Source organism: Marmota flaviventris, chromosome 6 (assembly GCF_047511675.1).
Source record: "Marmota flaviventris isolate mMarFla1 chromosome 6, mMarFla1.hap1, whole genome shotgun sequence".
Taxonomy (NCBI): Eukaryota; Metazoa; Chordata; class Mammalia; order Rodentia; family Sciuridae; genus Marmota; species Marmota flaviventris.
Genome location: NC_092503.1, coordinates 141,514,857 through 141,541,009, shown reverse-complemented (window position 1 = coordinate 141,541,009; position 26,153 = coordinate 141,514,857). Strand labels below are relative to the sequence as shown.

At 42.0% G+C, this 26,153-nt stretch overlaps 1 protein-coding gene across 1 annotated transcript in view; it reads right to left on the bottom strand.

The window, feature by feature from the left end:
* Window positions 1-25,408, bottom strand: part of Rreb1 (ras responsive element binding protein 1) — a 179,523-nt gene extending 154,115 nt beyond the window's left edge. The window contains exon 1 of the mRNA XM_071613666.1: window positions 25,390-25,408. The gene's annotated coding sequence lies outside the window, so the exon portion shown is untranslated. The remainder of the gene's footprint in view (window positions 1-25,389) is intronic.
* Between the last annotated feature and the right edge of the window lie 745 nt (window positions 25,409-26,153).

Here is a 26,153-nt window from a genome sequence, read left to right as displayed (position 1 = left end):
GGGAAAGGAAGAACTTCTTGTTTTAATGGGTGGATGGAGATTCTGGGGTTCGAACCCAAGCCTCGTGCTGCTAAGCACACACTCTACCACTGAGCTCCATCTCGGTGGAAACTGGGGAAATGGAATGGGTGGAACTCAGATGTTTGATAAATGGTTACCCCTTGCTGCTGATTCTACCATCACCAGCCTCCTCTTGCTGAAGCAATAAGGGTGTTCCAAATGCTAGAAAGATACCTATGGAAGTAGAGTGGATTTCAAAAATCTGGCAAGCAGAGGCCCTAATTCCATCCTGAAATGAACATTTGCAAGATTATGTGTATGCTCTCTCCATTTGGAAGAGGCTTATTTCTAGTTCCTTAGATTTCTGAAAGACACTAGAAGATTCCAAGAGCATTCTGGTTTTTGGTGACAAATATCAATTGTACTTTGGGTGAATACACAAAGCAGTCACCACACTGATCTTTACCCTACCAGTAAGTCGCTGCCTTTCCATGGTTGAGGGAGAAAGTTCTCCAGGAGGTGAGAAGAGGAGCAGAGACGGTGCAGATGGCTCAAAGGAGGCTCCAGTGGATGAGAAATACCTCTCGTGGCGGCACCATAAAATTCTACGTGGCTGAAACTTATTGGCTTTGAATCTACAAGGCACACTGAGATTAGGCCCAAATTAAAATCACCTAACAGACCCGGAAATGTCTCCTCTAGCAGACACTTCACAATAATCTGTCTTGGCAAAGAAAGAAGTGATTTGAAAACTGAACTGGCTACGGAGGAAAAGATGGCATGAGACACAGACTTGCTTTGGGGGTTTTCTCAGAGTCCAGTATCCTGTTGGCACCCCTGTTGGCATTCTCCCGGGTTCCTGGCGGTTCCCCAATGCACCCCTCCCTGCACTCAGTTTTGGCAACTCCTTTGTGGACAATGCCAGTCAGATTCATCTGGCTGCTTTTGTGACAGAAGATTCCCAACCCTGACATGAGATTTCTTCACCATGTCCAGTGTGAAAACGTGTTCCCAAACATATACTGCAACAGATAAGCATGGCCAGGTAGCCCTTTCTCTAAAATGGGTGTGGAGATGTTAAGAGGGAAGTCCAAAAGGCCACTTAAAGCAAAGATGCTATAAAAATGCACAAATCCTAGTTCGTTTCTCTCTCTCTCTCTCTCTCTCTGCTAGGCAAGGACTCTACCACTGAGCTACATCTGTAGTCCTTGGTTCTCTTTCTCATTAGCTGACAACTCAGACAAATTATCTAGCCTGTGTTTTCCATTTCATCACCTATAAAGATGTAGGACCTTCTATGTTATACAGAATTGCTGTACAAATTAAATAAAGCACACAAGCACTCAGCAGGGTCTGGCCATAGCAAGGAGCCGGGATTCACTCCTTCAGAGGTTCTTTCTACCAGTTCCAGAGTCATAATTACTAACTGTACATGCTGACCCTTTATACACTGGAAGTGCTCGGCAAGTCTGTGTTCCTGGAGCACTTTTATTAGAAATAAGCTTCCTCAAGAGCAGAGACCTGGTCTATTTTATTAATTGCTATAATTAATTCCAGTGCTAAACGAATATCTATTTGTATGAATGCATTAATAAGCAAAGTGGAGACGTCAACACTATTTGGAACAAATTTGCATACTTATTCATAAGTTTGATTTTATTCAAAGATGGTAGCATTCTATAGATTTTAGGGACAGTGACTGTTTTGTATATTAATCAGTGCACCATACTAATGAAGTCTATGATGAACATATGCTTAACACAAGGTTTCTCAAACATCTTGGTCTCAGGACTCCTTTACACACTTAAAATTATTGATGGCCTCAAACAGCTTTTATTTGCATAGGTTACACCTATTTATCATATTTTCTATATTAGAAGGTAAAGCTAATGAATTTAAAAAATTTGTTAATTTATCTAAAAGAATATCTACCCTATTTATTACATGTTAACATAAGTAGTCCATTTTTATAAAAAATAACTTCCCCAAAAGAAAAGTTAATGAGAAGTTTATTTTTTGCACATCTCTTTGAATAACTTTCTTAACAAAAGCTCACTGGCTACCCTGCCCTCCGGTCGGTTGTAATATCATACAATGCGTATCCTCCAAGAAAGCCCAGAGGGAAAGAGGGAGAAAGCAAACTCTATCTTACACTTGTTAGGAAGACAGTGTTGACCCTGTGCACCCCCATAAAAGACACCAGAGATTCCCAGGGATCCCCACACCAAACTTCCAAAATAACTGCTTTATCCATGATGACAATACAATACCGTTAGTTGCTTTGAGTTCAAACTGAGGTTTTATTTTGCAAACATTTGAATTTCACATTTCAACACTGAACTCTGTTTTATAACATTTTGCCTCTGGAATCTGCCAGATATTCTAGCTAAGGAAATATATGTGTGTGTGTGTATAATATATATAATATTTATATATTATATATTATATATTCATATATTATATATTACACATTAATTTAATATATAGTTTAATATATGTTAAAATATATTATATATTGAAATATATTATATTATATATTATTATTTATATAATATATAATGTATTATATATTATATTAAATATTAATTTAATATATATTAAAATAAAATATATATTATATAATATTGTTAAAAATTATATGTATATAAAATTATATATATAAATTATATATATATATTCACGTATATAATTTTTTTTTTTAATCTGGGAACTTAAAGCCCCAAATTCCCAAGCTGACCTCCTCATTCTACCCGCTAGCTTGCTGCTGGGTCAGGGTCAGGTGGGACTACTAGAATTTTTTGAATTCTCAAAAAAAGCCTATTTTTCACCTTTCCAAAGTCAGGCCTGGTGGTCTCTCATGACACAGACTTACTCCTTCTCAAAGAACTTCCTGAAAACTGTTCATCCCTGGGATCTTCTCTGGAACAGGAGTACGAAGCTTTTCTTTCCTTATTTGCTCTAAACACAGGAGTCCCATTTCCTACCCCACTGCTTGGCAGGATTAGACTTTCAGAAGGGAATTTATCAGAAATTTTGAGTAACCAGGCTGGATTAGTTTTCCTTGAATCAATGTAGGATTGGAGAAGGCGATTTAAACTCTTTTCTGGTCATTTATCAAACTGTTGTAAGTCAACGAAGTGTCGGCTTTGGCTTCTCTCTCTACACCCAGGCTCAGGATAACGAATCAGGTGGTTTCACCCATGACAGGGAACTGCACTACTTCACAACGAGTGCTCTTGGTGAAGACCCATGGAAGGAAGGCGGTCTCCAGGCCAAGCAAAAATCTGAGTTTGTCCTTCACAATTGGCTTGTTTTTATTTAATTATTTCCCCCACTTGCTTTGAGTGCTATTAGGAACCTCAGGCTAACTCCAGGTCTTTATCTAGCCAATGAGCTAGATGCTGACCTACATTTTGTGTATCAACCTCACCCCAGCTTTAGCCTCCATTCACCCAGGCATGTATATATGAATTTGTCCATTTTTTGATACTGGGGACCAAACCCAGGGCCTCATGTGTGCTTGGCATACCACCACTGAGCTACACCCCCAAACCTGACACTTATTTAATTTAAATTCAGACATACTCTGTGTATTTCTTTCATTCCTTTTTAGGATGAAGCAAGGTATTTAAGAAGAAGTTAAGTAGGGCAAATCTTTCATCTACTGTTTTTTGTGGGGGTTACTGGAGATTTAACCCAGGGGTGTTTTACCAAAGAGCCACATCCCCAGTCCTTTTATTTTTATGTATTTATTTATTTATTTTTAATTTTGAGACAGAGTCTTACTAAGTTGCTTAGGGCCTTGCCAAATTGCTAAAGCTGGTCTTGAACTTGCGATCCTCCTGTCTCAGCCTCCTGAGATGCTGGGATTACAGGTGTGCATGACCGTGCCCAGCTTCATCTACTATTTCAATCAAACCAGCCTTTTCAGATGAGCCCCAGAAATGAAGGGGTGGAAAATCAAAGTAGGAAGAAGGAACCTTTACACCATTTGTTTTCTTTAGCCCAGGAACAAAGGAACTGTTACTTATCATTATAGACGTTGAGCTACAAATCTCTTTTTTTAATATTTATTTTTTAGTTGCAGATGGACACAATATCTTTATTTCATTTTCATGTGGTGCTGAGGTTTGAACGTAGTGCCTCACGTGTGCCAGGCGAGCGCTCTACCACTGAACCACAACCCCAGCCCCGAGCTACATATCTTTGAAGGTGTCCTTTTGCAAAAGCTCTCCTGGAATTAGAGAAAAGGAAGAAGGATGCCGGGTAATTGATGGGTGTTACCTTCCACTCCTCACAAACACTTAAGAAAGGCAATTAGTTATTTCTCTTCCATTGGACAGGTAAGAAAACTGAGGCCCAAAAAGGTTAAATAAACTTCCGACTTTATTAAACACATGGGAAGTGGGGAAGCCAGAATTCGAGATCAGGTCTGTGGTACTCAAAACACAAGGGTGGGGTTCATTTTGAAAATTCAGCAGTTGTCCATCTATGACATAAATTTTTTTCTATCTGGATATCAAACTACAAGAAAATACGAAAATAAAAGAAAAGGAGACAAAAAAACAAAGAAAAAGGGCACAGGCTTCCTCTATGATAGCTCAGTGTGAGGCCAATGTGACAAAATTAAGAATCTAGAACAGGATAGAGCAGAACAAAGTAATGACTTGGAGCCTTGGACCCCGATGCTGCTGCTGCCTTAACTTTTCGACACTGATGGGATTATTCTTAGTGGACAAAATAGTCATTTAATGAGTGAATTCTTTATTAGGTGCCCTCCATGAGTATGCCCATTCTCCAAGACACTGGGTCAGACATATGTATGGCATGAGTTATGCTCGTGCATTTGAGGCCTTGATAAGACCAGGTTTAAAAACAATAATCATGTTGGGGTTGTGGCTCAGTGGCAGAGCGCTTGTCTGGCATGTGTGAGGCCCTGGGTTCGATTCTCAGCACTGCATGTAAATAAATAAATAAAATAAAAGTCTGCCAACAACTAAAAAAAAAATTAAATAATGATCATGATAACAACGGGATGTACCTCATCCTTTTTGTTAGATATTCCTTTTCTCCCATAAAAACATATATAAGCAACTGGCCCACTCATAAGTGGAGTTTCCAGCTGGGTACGGTGGCACACACCTGTAATCCCAGTGGCTTGGGAGTCTGAGGCAGGAGGTTCACAAGTTTGAGGCCAGCCTCAGCAATTCAGCCAGGCTCTAAGCAAAAGCAAAAATGAGTGGGGTTTCCATTTTGCTGAATATTAAACTCTTTAGCAGGCCTGATAATATTGTAGGAGACTCTCTATCACCATCTGTCATAGAAATGTAAATTTTATTATTAGCCTAAATAATATATAATTAGGAAGGTAAGCCTATCTCTCTAAAAAGAAAGCCCCACCGTAGGAATCATTTTGAGGTGAAATTTCCTACTGCTTCTTCACGACACAATTCAGTGTGGGTTAACACAGTGCCACCAGATTTAAAGGGGGAAAGGAAGGTACTGTGTAGGGTGTTAGCACGGGGCTCTAGGCCTGCCCCTGATGAGATGGTACCTTGAATCAGTCACTTAATAGGTAGGATTTTCCTTCTGTTTTCAGTAGAATGGAGAAAGTAAGATCTTTAAGGTTGCTTCACGACCTAACACTCCACAATTCTGCAGGACTCAAGAATGATTACACTGAATCTCCACTCGCATGTGACACAACACAAAACACTGAATATCCCCTTGTGAAAATAAAGGCACAGAGGTCAGAGACAGAGACAGACAGGTCTTAGTTTCCTATGACGACCATGATGTATGTAGAGCACACAGGGGCTGGTACAAGGTAACTGTAGAGCCCAAGAGCACTCCTGTGCTCAGTTCTCTCCTGAAGGCATGGGCATTTGCAAAGAAATTTCTAGAACATCTGGCATTCTATAGCTTCTTATGCATGCCTGTTCTTTGTGGGATCCTTACCCCAGGCAGTGGGGATGTTCAATGCTCAGCAAGAACCTCTCAAAGCAAGGAATAATCTGTAAAGCACCTAGCACAACACCAAGCCACCACCATGACCCAAGGAGATCTTTCAGAAGGCTAGCGGTGTAGCTCAGTGGTAGAACTGTAGAAGTCCCTGGGTTCAAACCCTGGCATCATAAAAAAACCAAACCAAAAAAACAACAAAACCCAGGTAGATCTTTGGGCCCCTTTTGGCCAAAGACCAGTTCCAGTTTATTTTATCATTAAAAAAGATCAGCATGTTATTTTGAAGATCCACAAAAAACATGACAATTCTGCATCAAATGTTTGACCCTGAGCAAGTTATTGAACCTCCCTGTGCCTCAGTTTTCTTTTCTGTGAAAAGGGATTTATAAGAGCAGCCGACATTTAAATGTGAGGTGCCCAGCTGACACCTGGCACTTAGAGTCAGCTGGTGGAATGGTTCACTAAGTGACATGTAGTGGTCAACGAAAACACAACCCATAATTCCTTCCTCATCACTAACCAGTCCCATCTGGTGGGCAGGGTCACCAGGGGACCTTTTAAAAGATGTGAATCTTTGCCGTCTCCTCCCACTCTATCTTGTTCCGTGTTCGAGGTCAGGCCCAGGAATCTGCATTTGAAGTAAATTCCTTGAATGAGTTGGACAGAGGTGGTCATTGAACTGGCAAATATTGAGGGGAAAACACACACACATACACACACGCACACACACACACACACATAAATACTGCCCTGGAACACACTGAAGGAACTGGGCCAAATTTTGGGTGATTCCCCTCTCCCTCCAAGAGAGGGATTTATGGTTTGGGTAAAAACCATTAAGAACACATTGGTTTTCTCATTGGTTTCAGTTTGAGTTTCTGCCTCCTGCAGCACAGAGCAAAACCATGCAGGGCCTCACAGCTTTGATAGGAGCCACGTGACGGAGCTGAGCACTGAACTGAAACCAGAGGAAGACCCAAGGCAGGGACAACCCAGATATATTTTCCTTTCCTTTCTTCCTCCTCGCTCCCCTACTTTTTTTTTTTTTCCTATGAACTCTTCCGTTTATGATGCTTCAATTCATTAACAGAGTTATAAATAGGTAGTGTTTTCTGATGGGCTTATCTCACTTAGCATGATGATATTTCCCAGGTCCCTCCACGTTGTAGCATCCGTCCTTCTCATTACCAAATGACATTTCAGGGCACAGGTATACAATATTTTATCCACCCATTCATCAGTTAAATGGTTATTTGGGGTGTTTTTTGAATAACACTGCTTTAAACTTTGGAGCACAAGTGTTTGCAGGGGCAGGTTTATTTTTCTCTTTTAAAAATTAAAAGTCGCCAGTTGAGGTGGTGCATACCTGGAATCCCACCTACTCAGGAGGCTGAGGCAGGAGGATGGTAAGTTTGAGGCCAGCCTTTGAAACTTAGTGAGACTTTGTTTCAAAATAAATACTAAAAAAGAACTGGAAAGGTAGCTCACTGATAGATGACCCTAGATTGAACAATCCCCAGTACAAAAAAGAATTAAAATAAAAAATCATAACTCCATTGAGACATGCATGATGGAGTGAAAAATCTAAAGGAACATTTGTTTTCGTCGATGGGAAGTTTACTGGTGCTGGATGCAAGTCAGTGTATGTGCTGTGATTCTTAAAGCCCATGCCACCTCTGGTACCAACTTTAGAGATGCACAGGAGCACCAGGGACCTAAAAAGGGTCTCAATATTGCAATATCAGGATATCATAAATGAGAAAGAGCCAACTGAAAGCCTCCTGGTGCACAGGAGAAAGTGAAGCAGGCTGCCAAAATCCTCTGACAGGTTTCCACCACAGCGATCAATCCCAGGCTACACTGTGCAAAACCAGGCAAAGTGGATAAAATGGCCAACCCCGTTAGAACAGAGCAGAATTAGGATGAGTCATCTCTAGAGGGACCTCTCCATATTTGTCACCTGTTCCAAGCAGTATCTCATGTGACACAAGTAATAACCAAAAAGGATCATAATCAGCTCATAAAATAGACTAAATAAATACAACCGTATTGTACACACAGAAATACTTTTAAAATACCATTTACAACTTATCAAAAATTTGGTACAAAATATCTATGCCTATGTTATATATAAAATACACATATATATGAAATATATGCTACATATGTAGAACAATAGACCCCACAGCTGGGCATGGCGGTGCACTCCTATAATCCCTGTAACTAGGAGGCTGAGGCAGGAGGATTACAAGTTTGAGGCCAGGCTCAGCAAGTTAGTAAGACCCTGTGTCTAAATGAAAATTAAAAAGGTTAGGGTGTGTAACTCCAGATAAAGTGTTCTTGAGTTCAGTGAAGAATATATAAACTAAAATTTATGTGTGTGTATATATACATATATATGTACGTATATATATGTGTGTGTGTATGTGTATATATATATGTATATATATATAAAATACTTTGTGTATGATAGGATATACAGGAATATATATTATACATCTATTATAGGTATTATTTTATAAGGAGAGTTCTAAAATTTTGGGGGGACATTGGAGAAGACATACTAATGTATTTTAAACACATTAGAATAATTCAATCAATTGGGCTGGGTTGTGGCTCAGTGGTAGAGTGCTTGCCTAGCATGTGTGAAGCCCTGGGTTCGATCCTCAGTACCACATAAAAATGAAAAAAAAAAAACAAAACAGAGGTATTGTGTCCAACTACAACTAAAAAATAAGTAAATTTTTAAAAATAATTCAATCAATGAATCATTCAGATCTCTCAATTATTCTATAAGGTAGGTTATACTATATTATGATCTCTATATTTTTTTATTTACAGTTTTTTCATGTTGGGGCCTCATGCATGATACACATCCTTGACCTCTGAGCTCTATCCCCGTCCCATGATCCCTATTATAAGTGAGGAAACTCAGACACAATGAGGTTGAATATATTCTCCAGGGTCTCAAGGTCCTGAGGTCCCAGGGTCCCATTGGTGATGCCAAATGTCATCCCAGGTATTCACAAAGTTGATGCAGGAGGATTACAAGTTCAGGTCAGCCTGAGACCCTATTTCAAAATAAAATTTAAAAAGGACTGGGGATGTAGCTCAGTGGTAGAGAACTTGCCTGACATGTACAAGGCCTTGTGTTCAATACCCAGTAGGGCCAATAAAAAGTTCTTCAGGGTCCTGTGGCCAACGAAGAGCAGAACCCGGATCTGCACTCAGGAAGTCTGGTCCCATCCTTTTAATGATGGTGCAGTGGTTCCTTTCCATGAGGCTGACTCTCTTGTAAATATACCCGTTCTCCCCAACTGACATGGATTCAGTGCAGTCCTCATAAAAACTTTAACGGCTTCTATTAGGGAAATGGGACAGTTTCTTAAATTTACATATAGCCAGGCACCAGGGTACATGCCTGAAATCCCAGGCCCTCTGGAGGCTGCCGCAGGAGGATCAGGGTTTTGAGGTGAGACAGGGCAACTTAGTGAGACCCTGTCCGACAATAAAAATCAAAAGAGCTGGAGATGTAGCTCAGTGGCAGAACACCTCCGGTTCTATCTCCATTATTAGGGAAAACACCACCACCAACAAAAAGAGAGGCCAAGGGCATTAAGACATCCTCAAGGAAGAACTAGGTGGAAGAATGCGCCCTCCTGGGTGGTGTGACTCACCGGGAAGCTGCAATAGTCAAGATAGTACAGAGCTGGATCAGGGTTCAGGGGTGACAGAACTATAGTGGAACAGAGAGGAGAACCCAGAGAGAGGCAGGGCACGCGGGTGACAGGTGCAGTTCCAGACGGCGTGTGTGCATCCACACACGGCACCCCATGCACAAAACCCAACACGCACAAAAAATTAGTTCCAAAAGAATAAAATAAAATAAAATAAAATGTGAAAGGGCAAAAAAAAAAAAAACCTTCTAATGAATACAGGAGAATGACTTTATAAATATCTTAAGGGATAGGAAAGAATTTCTTAAATTCCCATAAGGAAAAAGATAGATCAATTCACCAATATTGAAGTTAAGAAATTGTGCTTCCCTGAAGGCACCATTGAAACAGTAAAAAGGCAAGTTCCAAAGTGGGAGCAGATATTTGCAACACATACACTCCACAAAAGAGTGGTACTAACAGATAAAGTTCTACGAATATCTGTCAAATGAATAAGAAAAAGACAATCCATAGAAAAAGGGCCAGCTCGAATAAACACTTAAAAATGGTATCCCAATGGCCAATCATTCTTGCTAGGAATCAGGGAAAAGCAAATTAAAATCACAAGAAGATTGCCATTTCATACTTACCATATTGGCATGAATTAAAAAGACTAACAGGATTAAGACTTGGTGAAGACGTTGAGTGATATAATAATCCTCATCGGGGCGAATTTTAACAAAGACAACTATGCGAGGTGACAGATGTGTGAATTAACTTGAGTATGTAGTCATTTCACCATGTGTACGCATCACATCATCATGTTGACACTTCAAATACACACAATAGCAGCTATCAAGTAGACCTCAGTAAAGCTGGAAAAGAACTTTTAAAAAATCTCTCTTTCACTGCTAGCATAAAATCTGAAGTGATCACTTTGGCCAACAGTTTGGAATTACAGCATAAGATGAAAAATACAAATACCCTCTGACCCAAAAATTCACCTTAGAAAAACTTGCACAACTGTACTGGGAGAGAGAGAGAGAAGAATGCTCTTGACGTTCATAAGAGCCCAAAGCTGGAAATAGTTCAAATATCCATCAACAATAACCTGGGTAATGGCATTGGACTAGAACCGAGGAATACCAAGCAAGTAGAGTGAACGAATCCCAGCCAAGGCATCAGCCCGGCTAAGTCTTGCAATCACGTCATCACCAGAACTAAACAAGTGCCAGGTGCCATGGCACAGGCCTGAAATCTCAGCAGCTGCAGAGGCTGAGGCAGGAGGATCAAAAGTTCAAACCCAGACTCTGCAAAGGCAAGGCACTGAGCAACTCATTGAGACCCTGTCTCTAAAGAAAATACAAAATCGGGCTGGGGATGCAGTTCAGTGGTTGAGTGCCCCTGAGTTCAATCCCTGGAACCAAATAAATACATAAATAATAAAAAATAAAACCGTCTGGGGATATGACTTAGTGATTAAGTGCCCTGAGTTCAATCCCTGGGAAGGAAGGAAGGAATGGAGGGAGGAGAGAAAGAAGGAAAGAAGAAAAGAAAGAAAGAAAGACTAAAACAAGCCAAAGTTAATGTACAGTTGTCCTTTACTATCCTCTGGGGATTCGTTCGAGGTCTTTTCCTTGGAAGCTGAAGTCCAGAGTTGCTCAAGTCCCTTGCATAAAATGACCTCATATTTGCATAGAACCTATGCACATCCTCCCGTGTACTTTAAATCATCTCTAGATGGCTTATAATACCTAATAATGATGTAAATGTCAGGTAAATAGTCGTTATACTGTTTTGCTTAGGGAATGGTATTCAAGGGGAAAAGTCTACACATACACAATACAGATGCAATTTTTTCCTGAGATGTTTTCAATCCCCACTGGGTGCATCGCCAGATGCAGAACCCATGGATGCAGAAGGCTGACTGTCCAGGGTTCTAATTTATATGAAGTTTAATGCTTGCAATACTAAATGTGACCTCTTAGGGGGACAAGTAGAGTTGTGAAAGATGTTTTGCAGCAGAGAAGACTCTCAGGCAATGTTCTGAACCGAGGTGGAGGTTACACCAGTGCCCACCTATCAATGATTCTTTAAACCCTTTGTATCTATTCTTTTTTTTTTTTTTTTTGGTGGGGGGATAAGGAGGATTGAACTCAGGGGCACTCAACCACTGAGCCACACCCCCAGCCCTATTTTGTATTTTATTTAGAGACAGGGTCTCAATGAGTTGCTTAGTGCCTCATTGTTGCTGAGGCTGGCTTTGAACTCTTGATCCTCCTGTCTCAGCCTCTTGAGATGCTGAGATTACAGGTGTGCTCCACCGTGCCCCACCCTCTGTATCTATTTTACACACTCCACTGTTCATAATTTCTGATTACCCTCAACAGCCTCTTCCTCAAGGGGAAATAGACCCACTTTTAAAACACAAAAGCGTCCCATTGTCAAACCTTCAGATGGAAAAATTTACAGATCTATTTCAGAGGATGATCAATTCAATTGACATTCAATTCCAAAGACCCTTAACAATGTGTCCCCCAAATCTGATTTTATGATCATCTTTATAAAAGTTAAAAGATACAGGCTGATAATTTACACGGATGTTGAGTGGCACCCTGGACCAAGAGCCATACAAAAAAACAGGAAGAGCCGGGCGTGGTGACACACGCCTGTAATTCCAGCAGCTCAGGAGGCTGAGACAGGAGGATAGCTAGTTCAAAGCCAGCCTCAACAACAGAGAGGCGCTAAGCAACTCAGTAAGATCCTGTCTCTAAATAAAATACAAAATGGGTTGGTAATGTGGCTCAGTGGTCGAGTGCCCCTGAGTTCAATCCCCAGTACCAAAAAAAAAAAAAAAAAAAAAAAAATTGGAAGAGAGGGAAGAAATCCACAGCAAAACAAATAGAGCAAATAGCTGATGATGTTTTAGTTGAATTTTAAACATGAACTGTGCAATTTAAATTTAGCAATGTAACAAATATAACAAAACTTTTTTTTCCCTGTGCTGGAGAAGGAACCCAGGGCCTCACACACGCTAGGCAAGTGCTCTACCACTGAGCTACACCCGCAGCCCTAAAAATACTTTGAATTTAATAACTTTTCATTTCTTCATCTTTTGATTTAAAAAAGAATTAAGCGCTCTCACCCAAACCTGAGGCTTTCCACTCTGACAGCAACTAAGTACAGGACTATAAAGTACTGTAAGTTCCCCAATTGTCTAACTTGACTCTCTGACAGCAAATGGATTTCTGCTCAGCTAGAGTTTTCTGAAAACTAGAGTTTTCTGAAAAAACGCATTTGTTTTTAGTAGGAGGCCACTTAAATCTTACCCACTTGTTTAGCTGCGAGGATTGAAACAAAATGTTTGCTGGCAAAACAAACACTGGTTTTAAAATTCTCCACTTGGGCTGCTGGATAAAACACTTGTTTACTGAAACAAATGTTTTATTTGGAAAACGCCTGCCCGTGTGGATGCTTTCCAAGAAACACACCAGGATGTACCAGGATGATGATGTCACGCCCTTGATCGAAGCTGGCATTTTAGGCAACTTCACGAAGTTGACTCCCAGAGAAGAGAGCAAGGATGGGAAAGCTAAGCTGCTAAAAAAAATCAGCCCCCAAGGTCTAAATCACTCTTACTGGGTCATGAAATAGACCAATTCCACACACAGACACAGCCCAAGCTAATTTCTTTATATAGTCAATGAGTTTTTGTAAATGACATCATGATAATTATAATTAAAAATAATAATTTTTAGAGCCAAACCTCTCTCCTTAGATCCCATCTGTGACTTCTGGTTCTCACATGTGACATGGCATGAAAACCATTTCTCTCTCTTAATAAGATACGTTAGCACCCCGAAATGCCACTGGTAACCAATGGGCCCTGAACTTACGGCGTCTAACTTGAAACCCATCCAAGAAGATTTGATTTCTTAAGCACCCAAAGGCCACAGAAGAAAGGGCAGCCTTGGGGTCCTGGAGTTCATTTCCCATGGAGGCTCCAGTAAAGACCTAATGTTTGACCAAATTAGGTCCCCCTGATAAAGTTTAAGAATTTTTTAGCAACAATTCACAATAGCTAAATGTGGAAGCAACCTAGATGCCCTTCAGTAGATGAATGGATAAAGAAACCGTGGCATATATACACAATGGAATATTACTCAGCATTAAAAGAGAACAAAACTATGGCATTTGCAGGTAAATGGATGGAGTTGGAGAATATCATGCCAAGTGAAGTAAGCCAATCCCCCAAAACCAAAGGCCGAAAATGTTCTCTTTGAGAAGTGGATGCTGATCCAAAATGGGGGGGGGGGCATGGGAAAATGGAGGAACTGTGATTGGGCAAATGGGAAGGAGGGTTCACGGGGGCAGGAAAGATGGTGGAATGAGACAGACATCATTACCCTAGGTACATGTATGACTGCACATATGGTATGACGCCACATCACGTACACCAGAGAAATGAAAAGTTGTGGTGCAATTGTGTACAAAGAATCAAAATGCATTCTGCTGTCATATATACCTAATTAGAATAAATAAAAAAATAAATTTTAAAAAGTCCAAAGTAAAGGAGAAAAAATAATTTTTAGCAAAGCCCAGTGTGGTAGTACACGCTTATAATCCCAGTGGCTTGGAAGGCTGAGACAGGAGGATCACAAGTTCAAAGCCAGTCTCAGCAACTTAGTGAGGCCTTAAGCAACTTAACAAGACCCGGTCTCAAAATGAAACATAAAAAGCGCTGGGCATGTGGCTCAGTGGTTAAGCATCCCTGTGTTCAATCACTAGTACCCCCCACCAAATAATAATTATCAATAGTTTCCTGCTAACATTAGGCTCTAAGGTAAAACAGATCATTCTTATGGTCCAAAATAGTGGTTTCCTGACTTTTAAAAAAAATGCTCCTATTTGTAAAAAATCAATTTGCAGAGGTCCCAGTATATGCGTGTTTTTATTTATAAATTACACGCCACTATTATACAGTATAAAAGATGCAAAAATGGTTATGCAAAGAAAAATGGTTATGCAAAGATGCAAAGAAACGGTTATGGGCATGTCTCCAAGATTCACCTATGGCCAATAAGAACATGAAAAGATGCTCAACCTCATCAGTCATTAGGGAAACGAAAATCAAAACCACAGTGAGATGCCACTTATATTCAATAGGTAGTCTAGAATTTTTTTAAAAATTGGAAAACTCATACATTGCTATGGAATGTAAAATGGTAAAGCCACTGTGGAAAACAGTGGTTCCTCAAAAAGTTAAACAAATTTACTACATGGCCCCCAAATTCTGCTAAGTATATGCCATGCCCCAAAGAATTAAAAACTGGGTCCCAATATTGACAACAGCATTTTCAAAACAGTCAAAGTGTAGAAGCACCCCAAATATCCATCAACAGATGAATGGATAAACAAAGTGTGATATATACAGACAGTGAATATTATCCAGCTATAAAAAGGAATGAAGTCCTGATCCTTGCTGCAGCATAGATGAATCTTGAAAGCAATATGCTAAACAAAAATAAACCAGATTCTAAAGGTCAAATACTGTATGATCCTACTTGTATGAAATATCTAGAATAAGTATAAGACACAGAAAGTAGATTAAAAGTTACCAGGGGCAAAAGGAAAAAAGGAGTTAATTCTTTCTTTTTTTAGTTGTAGATGGACACAGTAGTTTTATTTATTTATTTCTATTTGGTGCTGAGGATCCAACCCAGTGCCTCACACATGTCAGTTGAGTGCTCCACTAAGCCACAACCCCAGCCCTAAGGAGTTAATTCTTAGTGGAGAATTTTTTTTTTGTACGTGTTTGTGTGTGTGTGTATTTGCTGGAGATTGAACCCAGGGGTACTCAACCACTGAGCTACATTCTCAGATATTTTAATTTTTTTTTATTTTTTTATTTTAAGACAGAGTCTTGCTAAGTTGTTGAGGCTGGCCTCAAACTTCTAATCCTCTTGTCTCAGCCTCCTTAGTTGTTGGGATTATAGGTATGTGCCACCATACCCAGATGGGAGTTAATTCTTTTTGTGTGTATATGTATGTGTGAGGGGTTAATTCTTAATGGTCTATTTTGGGGTGATGAAAAATTTGCTTTGGGTGTTGAAAACAGAGTGCTAACAGTTGCACAACAATGTTAATGTAATTAATGCCACTGAATTATACACTTAAAATAATTTCAACAATAAATTTTATGTTTTATATATATATATTTTTTACTTTTAAAATTTTAATAATAAATAGTTTCAATAGAAAAAACAAAAATAAGAGTACATCATTACTCCTTGAGCTTGTATTTCAGTTCTACTTTTCATAGATTATTATAATACATTAATATGCTTAAAGTATTTCACTGGTCACCCGCACATATTTACATGCATTGAATATTCTTTTTTCTGTGGCTATCAGTCTCTAATTGCCTTTTTAAATTTTTTTAAAATTTTAATTTGTAATACATGATAGCAGAATGCATTACAATTCATATTACACATAAAGAACACAATTTTTCCTATCTCTGGTTGTACACAAAGTACAATCACATCCTTTGTGTCTTCATACCTGTACTTAGGGTAATATTGACCTTCACATCCAGCCATCTTTCCTGCCCCTGTGCCCCCTCCCTTCCCCTCCCTCCCCTTTTCCCCTTTGCCCTATCTAGATTCATTTACCGCCCCCCCCCCCGCCCCATGTTACATATATTTTACCACCAGGAAAAAAACTTTTTTTTAAGGACAATGCTAAAGGAAAAGGCAAAAAAAAATGCAAATTGATATTGTAGCATCTCCTTCTAACACCCCAGTGGGTCACACTGCATGCTACAGGGTGCAGGGTATGAAGGGCAGTTTCCAAAGACAAAGAATTAACAAAAGGGCCGTGGGGGAGAGAGACCATTGGGAAAATTAGTCTGGATTTTGCTGATGCCACAACTCAAAAAGGATTTTATTTTTATTACTAATGGAAAAAGGCCTTTTTGCTATCATCTTTCCATAGAAATAAAGAGAGACCATCTGGAAGGTCTTAGCATCCCTCACAGGACAGACCTGGAGACCTGAATCATCCAAGTCAAGAAAAAACATCAGGAAAGCCAGCCAGCGAGTGAGTGCCGGTCCCCCCACTGCAATGGCCCACGTGGAACCTTACAAAACACACCCTTGTGCCCTTCCAATCTTTCGCATGGTCTCAGGTAAGACCCAAGTCCAACCTCAAATAATCTTTTTCCAAACTGTTTTCAGAGTCATTTTCAACACCTCCCCCCCCCAATCCCCACCCAGCCTCAAGAGCATCAATCATGGGGGGAAATGACAGGAAATAATAAAAAGATTAACAGCTCACCATCAAGAAACGCCTATAGTGCCCGGGCTGAAAGTGTCAAGAGTGGGGCTGGCTGAGGACCAAGGTAATCAAAAGTAAAACACACATGAGTTGGAGAGCTAAGCTGACATTTCAGGAGTCACAAAGTCCCGTCGAACACAGGAATGACAAAGCAAAGAGGCGCAGCCACAGAACAATGTATTTCTGTACTACCGTGAAGTCCCCAAATCTCCTAAGCTTTCTTTTCTTTTCTTTCTTTTTTTTTAAATCATGGAGTTTCATTGTACAAATAAGTCTCATGTGGACGGCTGACATTTGATTTCAAAAGTTGAAGTACTTTTCTAGTCAAATGAAAAAGATCTCAGCTTTAAAATAAAAGTTAAAAATCAAGACACGCAAGACCCTCAGGACTGTCCCAATTTGTCTTTTTTCAGAGATCCGTGACGTAGCAGTATGAATTGATTGTACCTTTCCTTTAGCAATGAGTGTTGAAACTCATGACTGTCCTGCATTGGGAAAGGCAAACATTCTAGAACTGAAGTATGAAACAGTTGGTTCGTACCCTTCGAATCAATAGACTGGCCATATCCTATTAAAAATAACTGGTACTCCCAGAATTGACCCTTTACGAGAGCCTTCTCCTCTGAAATACTGCACGACTATGCGATTGCAGGACAAAGTACTTGGAAATGTATGTAAAGTCTGCTTCTGAACAGATTCTAGTAAACTACGCCAGGAACAGACAGGATTATGAACAGGTCAGTGTTCACACTGAATCCACCGTCTCCCAAGTTGTTGTGAGACTCTGAGTTGCCCATGTCAGATAGGATCTACCATTAGAAAAGCTTCCATTGGTGATTAAGTCCTATCACGGAATCTTGGCTTTTAAAAGATGGGTTCTCCCAACCCAGACATGTGTATCATGAATGTTCTTGTTTAAAAACGTTCCATTTTTCGCTCCAGCTCTGATATGGTTTCCCAGCTCTCTTCCCAAGTCTTCTAGCATGCTATATTAAAAAAGTCGCCAAACTGGTTTTCACACATCTTTTCAAGACCGATAAGCAAAAGTTTACCAAAGCAGTGTTTTGAGTAAGATCAACTCCGAGTTAGATTCTCTAAGTGTTCACCAATCCAGTGGTGCTGGTTAGATGGAGGGGTGGTTAAATAAGCTATGAATTTCCAAAGCCGTGAGAGCTATTCTCCCTTGGTAAAACACGAACCCACAACTTCTTTGGAAGCAAAGTCGACATCCTGTTGGACTCACGGCCTTCAAACCTGTTCTGTGGGTGTTATGAATGACTGCGTGCAAACAGTAAGTGATTGTGAAAATAAATTTTATAATTGGAAAAAAAAAAAAAGCCCTGGTACTGCTAATACACCTGGGTTGAATAAGAACTTCAGTGAACACCAATCACGTTTCCAGTGTTTCTCTTTTTTGTGATTCTTCAGTTAGACTTGTTGGAGTTAAAATTTGTTTCAATGCATGAGGCCCTGAGTTTGATCCTGTGCATTGAAATTAAAAATATGGCTTCATTTAACAATATGGTAATTTATATGATAATGAATCAGAAGGTCCTTGCTTATTTCCAATATTTTCAGTAGTTGATACCCATAGTATCATAAATAATAATAAGCTGTATCTCACCAGGTAAAGGAGGATAATATAATAATAGTAGCAAATATTACCTACTCCTCAGTGTGTGTCAAGAGAATACTTTCAGGGAGTACAGAAAAGCCAAGAACCTCGGTAATTTAAATTCTGAAAATTCACATTTGACTGTGTACCCTCTCTCGTGTACTCACAGCTTCAAGAATATATATTTTTTCATTTTTTGGTATTGGGGATTGAACCCAGGGCACTTTACCATGGAGCTACATCCCCAGCCCTTTTTAGTTTTTATGTTGAGACAGGGTCTTGCAAAGTTGCTGAGGGTCTTTTTAAACGGCTGAGACTGGCCTTGTGATCCTTCTGCCTCGGCCTCCAGAGCTGTTGGGATTGCAGGTGAGTGCCACCGCACCCAGCTGCTTCAATAAAACTTGAAACTCTTAAGATGCTAGCACTATTTCTGGCTTCTTAAAGGACTCTCAGGCATCAAATCGCCTTTTTCCTCTGTACTGACAGACTCCACAATTAAGCACCATGAAAAGATGTCCTCAGAGAAGCCCATCCTCCAAGAAACCCATCTAGCTACCTTCTCTCAGAAGAGAATATACATGCTGCTAGTATTTAAGTGCCAGGTACTTAATACCATTCTCTTTCATTTATGTTTTTTTTTTTTTTTAAGTAACCTGGGTTTCATTTTCTGACATTTTTAGAACACTCCTTTACATTCTTAGTGGATTTTTAAAAACCCAGATTCGATTGCACAACCATGTGAATACATTTAATACCACTGAACTGTACATTTAAACTGTTGAGGCAGGCCAGAGGGTATGGCTCATGTGCAAGGCCCTGGGTTCAATTCCCAGCACCAAAAAAAAAAAAAAAAAAAAAAAAGGTAAATTTTATGTTATGTATATTTTATTACAATTTAAGAAAGAGGCTTAGATTCTGTCATCTTCCACTGTTCTCTGTTGGAGGGAAAAAGCTCAGTAGTAAAATAACCCACCCTTGGCTTAGACAGTTAAACTTAATGGATAGTTTAAATTTTGAGTTGTTTAGTGGCAGAGAGGAGCAGAAGGGTGGTGGTGTGGTGGGGGGTGGGGGTGGTAAGGATTCTGCCCCTGACATCTTCAGCATCAATTTTTAGTATGAACTTTTAGCTGCCCATTCACCAGGCATGTAATAATACGGACATGGGAGTTCCTCTCTTCATAGCTTAAAAAACAAAAAGAAAGCGAAAAACCAATGATCATTGGTAGCCAGATAATTAGCATCAGGCTAAATGAAACTTGGCTGTGACAAAGTACACAGCTTCTGCTCAACAGGACAGACATTTCTCTTCTGACAAGAAAGAGAGAGACAGCCAGCTATGCCTTGGAAGGCATCCACAGGCATCCCCTTTTAGAAATCCAACCACAAATTTCCAACCATCCTCGTATCTTTACACTGGAAGACCTTGTAGGCTTGCAGACCGCAGCTTGCCTTGCCTGGCTTGGGACTACTGAGCTTCCTTGCAGAGGATCAGCCAGACAGTCTGCTCCTGAGAACACTGCCAAATACCACACCCGGGTCTGAGTACCCAGAGGTACAGGAAGTGGTCTGCCCGGAGCCCAGGTGATTGCATCATCCCAGGATGATCCCATGTACACAGTTTGAGTCACTCCCCCACCACACAGAGCTCTCAAAACTCCACCTCCTTGCAACCTAGCAGGGCAGAGGACTGGGCCCATCCATCCACTCTTCCAGTCCAGTGCTAAATTTGGAAAGCAGCTCATCTGGATACAAACAACTTCCAGCAGGGCCTATCAATGACTGTCCATCAGATACAAAAGCAAAGGACAGGTTGCAAGAAACACATGGAAAATTAGAACTGTCTTGCTCTCCCTTTGAAGGACACAGGTCACCTAGGAGGAGGTGAGGTTCCAGGCTGGACTATTGATTGCTAGTCCAGAAGATTCTGATGTGGGGCGAGGCCCTTTATCTGATGAGCCAGGTTTGGGAACCACCAGGTTTAAGCGCTTTGGTTAGAACAGTGCTGAGTCAGAATATGAGCTCCAGGAATGACTAACTAGAGGAAGGAGAAGTTTCAAAATTATATTTAGAAGCTTTGTGGATGCTCCCTAAAAACTGGTCCTTTGTCAACAGGTTAAAATTTAGGCGTTCATTTATACCTGGTCTATCAATCACCTGACCCATCCATCCTCCCTTAATCACTCAAACTCAGCTCCTATCATGACCTTGACCTTTGGTTTCTCAATTCAGTCCTTCAATTGACCTTGTACCCTGGCTTCCTGTTTCTGTTTCCCTGGATAATCCTACTTTTCAAGGAGCCTAGATTCTTCTCAGTGACCTTGGATTGCTCAAGTCCACTGCCCTCCACATCCAAATGCTATAAAATATTGTTGATTTTTCTTTCACAAAAAAGCACAAAACACTGCTTTCCAACCAATTCCCATTGATACTACATTTACCCAGGCCCCCTTGAATCTCTGCAAAACTCACTGGCCTTAAACTCCCACTCCAAACCAACCCACAAGATTAACCTTCCCCAAACCCAGCTTTGACTTTGTACAGGCATCATCCCAGCATGATTCACAGATACTGTGGGTTTGATTCCAGACCATGATGATAAAGTAAGCCACACAAACATTTGGGTTCTCAATGCATGACAAGTTATGTTGATAACTGATGCTGTAGTTGTGTGCATCATGTCTGAAGAGGCATACCTTAACTACAAATATTTTACAGCTAAAAAATACTAACAATCATCTGAGCTATTGGCTAGACTTACTTGACAATGGTTGCCACAAACCTTCAATTTTCAAAAAAACTTAAAAGCAAGCCAACAATATCTATGAAGCACAATAAAAAGTGCAATAAAATGAGCTCTGCCTTATTTCTCTCACTCAAAATCCTTTCATAATTCCCCATTACCTGCAGATAAAAATCCTAATACGAAGGTTGGCATTCATGGTCGCTAATTGGCCTGGCCCTAATCTCTCATTCAAATGGCAAATTTCAAACTTGATCCATCTTTTTTCTAGCAAAATGAATCTACTCGAATTTGCTAAGTGTGCCCCACCACTTCCTGCTTCTTGGCTTATCTCGCAGGCTTGTAACACTGAAAAGGCCTTTTCCTCTCCAACTATAAAAACCACGTACATGCTCTAAGGACTAAGTTCAAGTCCTACAACCTCTCTCTGTAGCACTTCCTGATGGCTGGCACCTGGCAGCCACCCTCCCAGAATATGGCCAGCACCCTGTGATACCCAAGTCCTTCCTAAGCAAGGGCGTGCCTTTTCTCCTCTCCCTTTCCTGGTACCCTCTGTATTCTCCACCTTTGACCAAGCTGGGTTGACAACTGGGTTCTTGGCATTCCACTGAGGCCCTCAGCTCAGCCCAGCCCACTGTGTTCTCTGTCCCTTCTGGAAGTTACTATGGTTCTTTTTTTTCTGACCCCCCCCCCCCCTTATGGACAATCATTCATATACTGGTTGGCAGGCAATATCTTTTATTCTTCTACAGAATCAATACAAGTTTACTGTCAACAGTTTAGAGAATAAATAGAAGCAAGAAGAACAAAGTTTTCAAAAGTCTCCCATTCCTCTATTTCTCAACTCATTCTGACTTTAGTGTATGACTACACCATCCCTCTGATGCACATATGTACGTATTTTTTATTGGTGTTTTAACTTAACTCCTCAACAGTTGAACTTCTTACTATATATTTGTAATTTAACCGTCACCTCCAACTAGATCTTATTAGACTCAACTCTTAGGAACATGCATAGGCTTCTCGGCAATTCCTCCAGTGCTTGACAGAGCTCTGTACAGTGTGGGTGGCTCAGATGTTTCAAACATACGCCCATTCAAAAATATTTTGGAGGTATCAACGAGTAAATGGCTCAAGAAAGCCTGTTATACATAGGGGATTTCTTAAAAAGTGTCCCAAAATGTATACATCGTGTTTTAAATATATAAGAATACAATGTTAAGAACCCTGTTGTTAACCATTTCTTAACAGATGTTCATTCCTTAACTTGCTTGCTTTCTTTTCTTTTTTTTTTTTTGGGGGGGGGGGGTGGTGGGGGGAATTAAACCCAGAGATGCTTTACCATTGAGCTACATCCTCAGCTCTTTTATTTATTTATTTATTTTATGTAGGGACAGGGTCTCACTAAGTTGCTTAGGGCCTCGCCAAGTGGCTAAGGCTGGCCTTGAACTTGCAATCCTCCTGCCTCAGACTTCTGAGTCGCTGGGATTATAGGTATGGACCACCATGCCCAGTCTTAATTTGCTTTCTTAATCATATATATATTTTTTTTCACGAACTCAGAGATAAAATCTGGAGAAATGATGGGAAGACTAAGGAAGTATGCAACTTTATTTTACTTAAATTTTCAATTCATTTATTTAACAACAGCTCTAGTTCAAACCGAGATTTTAAAGGCTAATTATCTCATAGAAAAGGAAACCATGCTTCTCCGAAGAGTGTATGTTAACTTTTATCGAGTTCCCAGAAAACTTTTGTGTGACTCTCATTTTCATTCAGAAAATGTCTTCAACGTATGAAATCTCTCATCCTCCAACTACAGTTGCAAACACCCTAAGTGAAATTTCTGACTTTTTCCCAGTTGAACTGAATTTAAAAAGTCTCATCTATGATCCAAAAGGAGGCCACCTATTAATAATAACTATTATTACTCCCATTCTATTAGTGATACAACTCAATAAAAGTCACCTAGTTACAAAAATAATAATAATTTGGGCTGGGGGCGGGGTGTTAGCTCAGGAATAGTGTGTGCTTAGTACATACAAGGCCCTGATTCAATCCCAGCACCAACACCCCTCATTTTTTTTTTCTTTTTGTGGATTAGATCTCCATGAAAGTTTTCACAACAAAATAACCTTTCATATATTTAGAATATAATTTAATTTACAAAAATATTTCTTTTTTCAGTTTTTATCCCCTAAGAGTGTATTCTCTTTTTAAAAGTAAAATGCATCTCTATCAATGTAGGTTTCTTTCTGTAAAATGCCTTTGAAATAGGAATTTACATTAATTCCTAAGTCAGCAGCTTTTCAGTGAGCTCTCTCTCTCTTTCTCTCTCTCTCTTTCCTTTTTAGTACTAGAAACTGAATCCAGAAGCTACATCCCTAAACCTTTTAAAAAATCTTTTATTTTGAGTTGCTTAGAGCCTCGCTAAGTTGCTGAAACTGGCCTTGAACTTACCATCCTCCTGCCTCAGCCTCTCAAGTCACTGGAATTACTGACCTGTGCCCCCTCACCAGGCTGAAACTCTCTAGGATAACACACCCCTTTTCCCTCTGAATAAAAACTCCAGCAGCTGCATATTTCTTTGCAGCTTCACTGCTCTTTGGGTCTTGCTTCAGCAGACCTGCCCTACACCTTGTGACTAAGGTCCACTAGGCAAAACCAGGTGGAAAGAAAAATGGGACAAAAACCAGGAAGGGTGCCCAAGAAGTGTTTGGGTTACAAACTCAGTCATGCTAGGCTTTTCCTTTGCAGCCTCATCTTGCAAAAAAGAGAAAAAAAATTTTTTTTTCTTGTTTCTCTGTCTCAGCAGCATTCAGACCCAAAGCCCATCACTTTTAAATACTTCCCCTCATCATCATGTGCCTGGGGTGTGAGCTGCCGCTGCTACTGTGGCTGCCTCCTCAAAGGCTGGGTTTTGGTTGTCCCCCCTCCCTTCTTCTTCTCCTTTTAATAAAGGCCTTTTCATGTTTGTTTCTCAGGCCTTTCCCCAAACACAAAACTTCACTGTCCCTAGTTGCTTCCAACTCTAGGGTATCAACTTCAAAACTTTCTATCAACTAAGTCAGCGACTACTAAGAACTTTGGTAAATTTATGGCAGCCCGGGTCTGCATTTGGAAGGCTCAAACCCTAATGCAGAAGCGTTTGATTGATGTCCTGTGAGGCCGTACAAAAACACAAAACACAGCAAACTGCCACCTCCTCCCCAGCGTTCCATTCTCATCTAGATTCAGTAATAAGAAAAATTAATCCACCCCCTAGTGCAACTGCAGTCTCCTCCACCGGCCAGGCTCACCTAGAACATTCACTGCATCATTGCATCCAAGCCAAACCCGGTTACTGAGGCAACTAAGTTTTTCTTCCCAAAAGGTCAGAGGGAAACACATCCCTCGGGATCCCCTGGTAACCCTGTACCGATAAAGCTGGGGAACCACAACAGCAAATGACTCCTTTCCAAGGCTGGAGCCGGCCACCCGGGTCGGCCACGGGGGTGGGGTGTGCATGGGGGGTGCAGCGTCCAGTTACATTCCTGACCCACTTTCGCATCCCCTCCCTCCCCCTCCTTTTCCTCCTCCTCTGCAGGCCGCGAGGGCGCCGGCACTCGGAGGAGCCACCGCGAGCACTCCCTTGGCCGCCACAAGCGGGGTGCGCCCGGTTTCTGGCGTTGCGGGGGACCCTGGGGGAGGGATCCCGTCCCCACCCCCACCACCCCCCGACTTCCCCTGCGCGCTGTCCCTCCCGGGTCACATGAGCTCGCGAGCACCTGTTGGCGACCTCAGCCCCCAATCCAGCCCCTCCCGCCGTCGCCCCCACCCCGGAAAAATCCCCTGCGGGAGGGAATGGGGAACCCTGAACGGTTCCGGTTCTGCAAACTCCGCTTTCCTCCGCGGGGCGCCGGGGCCGGCGAGCGACGCCTGTACAGCCGCTCAGCTTTGCAAAGTGCAAAAGCGACTCGGCTGAGCGGCGACGGGGTGGAGGGGATCCGACCCCCCCCCCTCCGCGCGCCATCAATCCCTCCCCCCGAGGCGGAGCTGGGAGGTGGGGTGCGCCCGCCGCCCGCCCCCAGTCCTACTCGGCTGGAAACCTGGGCTCCTCGCGGGGGTGGGGCGGGGATGCTGCCAGTCCGGGCCGGGGCCGCAGGGGCGCGGGCAGGTAGCGGGTGGTGACGGGTGGGTGTGCGTTCCGAGCGGCCGAGTCCAGGAAGGGGGCGGGAAGCTGCCGTCGCAGCTGCAACTTCGGAGCGTGCAGAGCAACTCAGCAACTTTGCCTGCGCCGCGCGCCCCTCCCCCGCGCCACCCAGCCGGGTCGGGGGCTGCGCGGCGCGGGGGGGACAGATCGGGGGTGCATGGGATCTGTGAAGGGGCTGTGGAAATGCCACAGCCTCGGGGTGGGGGCCAGAGTTGTGGCCAGGAGGCACCCCCACGCGCCCCCTGGCCTTGGAAAGGACGTGCGGGCCCCGCGCCGCGCACGCCCCCCGCGGTCCCCCACCCGCGGGCCGGGCGACTGCTGCTGGGCTCCGCGCGAGGAAGGGGGCGGGAGGATGGCGGCGGAGCCATGGAAACTGTGCTGGGTGGATAAATAAGGAGAGGGCCGCGTGAGGCCATCCCCAGGCTGCCAGCATCTCGGCGGCGGATGCAGCGCCCTGGGGAAGCGCGGCCCAGCTCCCACAAGTGGTTCTTCGCGAGCCTCCCCGCAGCCCCGCCGCCCTCCGCGCCTTCTGGAGAGGCTGGCGGGAACCGGGGAGAAGGCGGCGGCGTGGACCGGTCTAGTGGTAGCACAGAGGGCTGGGTGAGGTGGAGGGAAGAGAGTGGTGCGAAGGTGACCCCTGGGTCATCG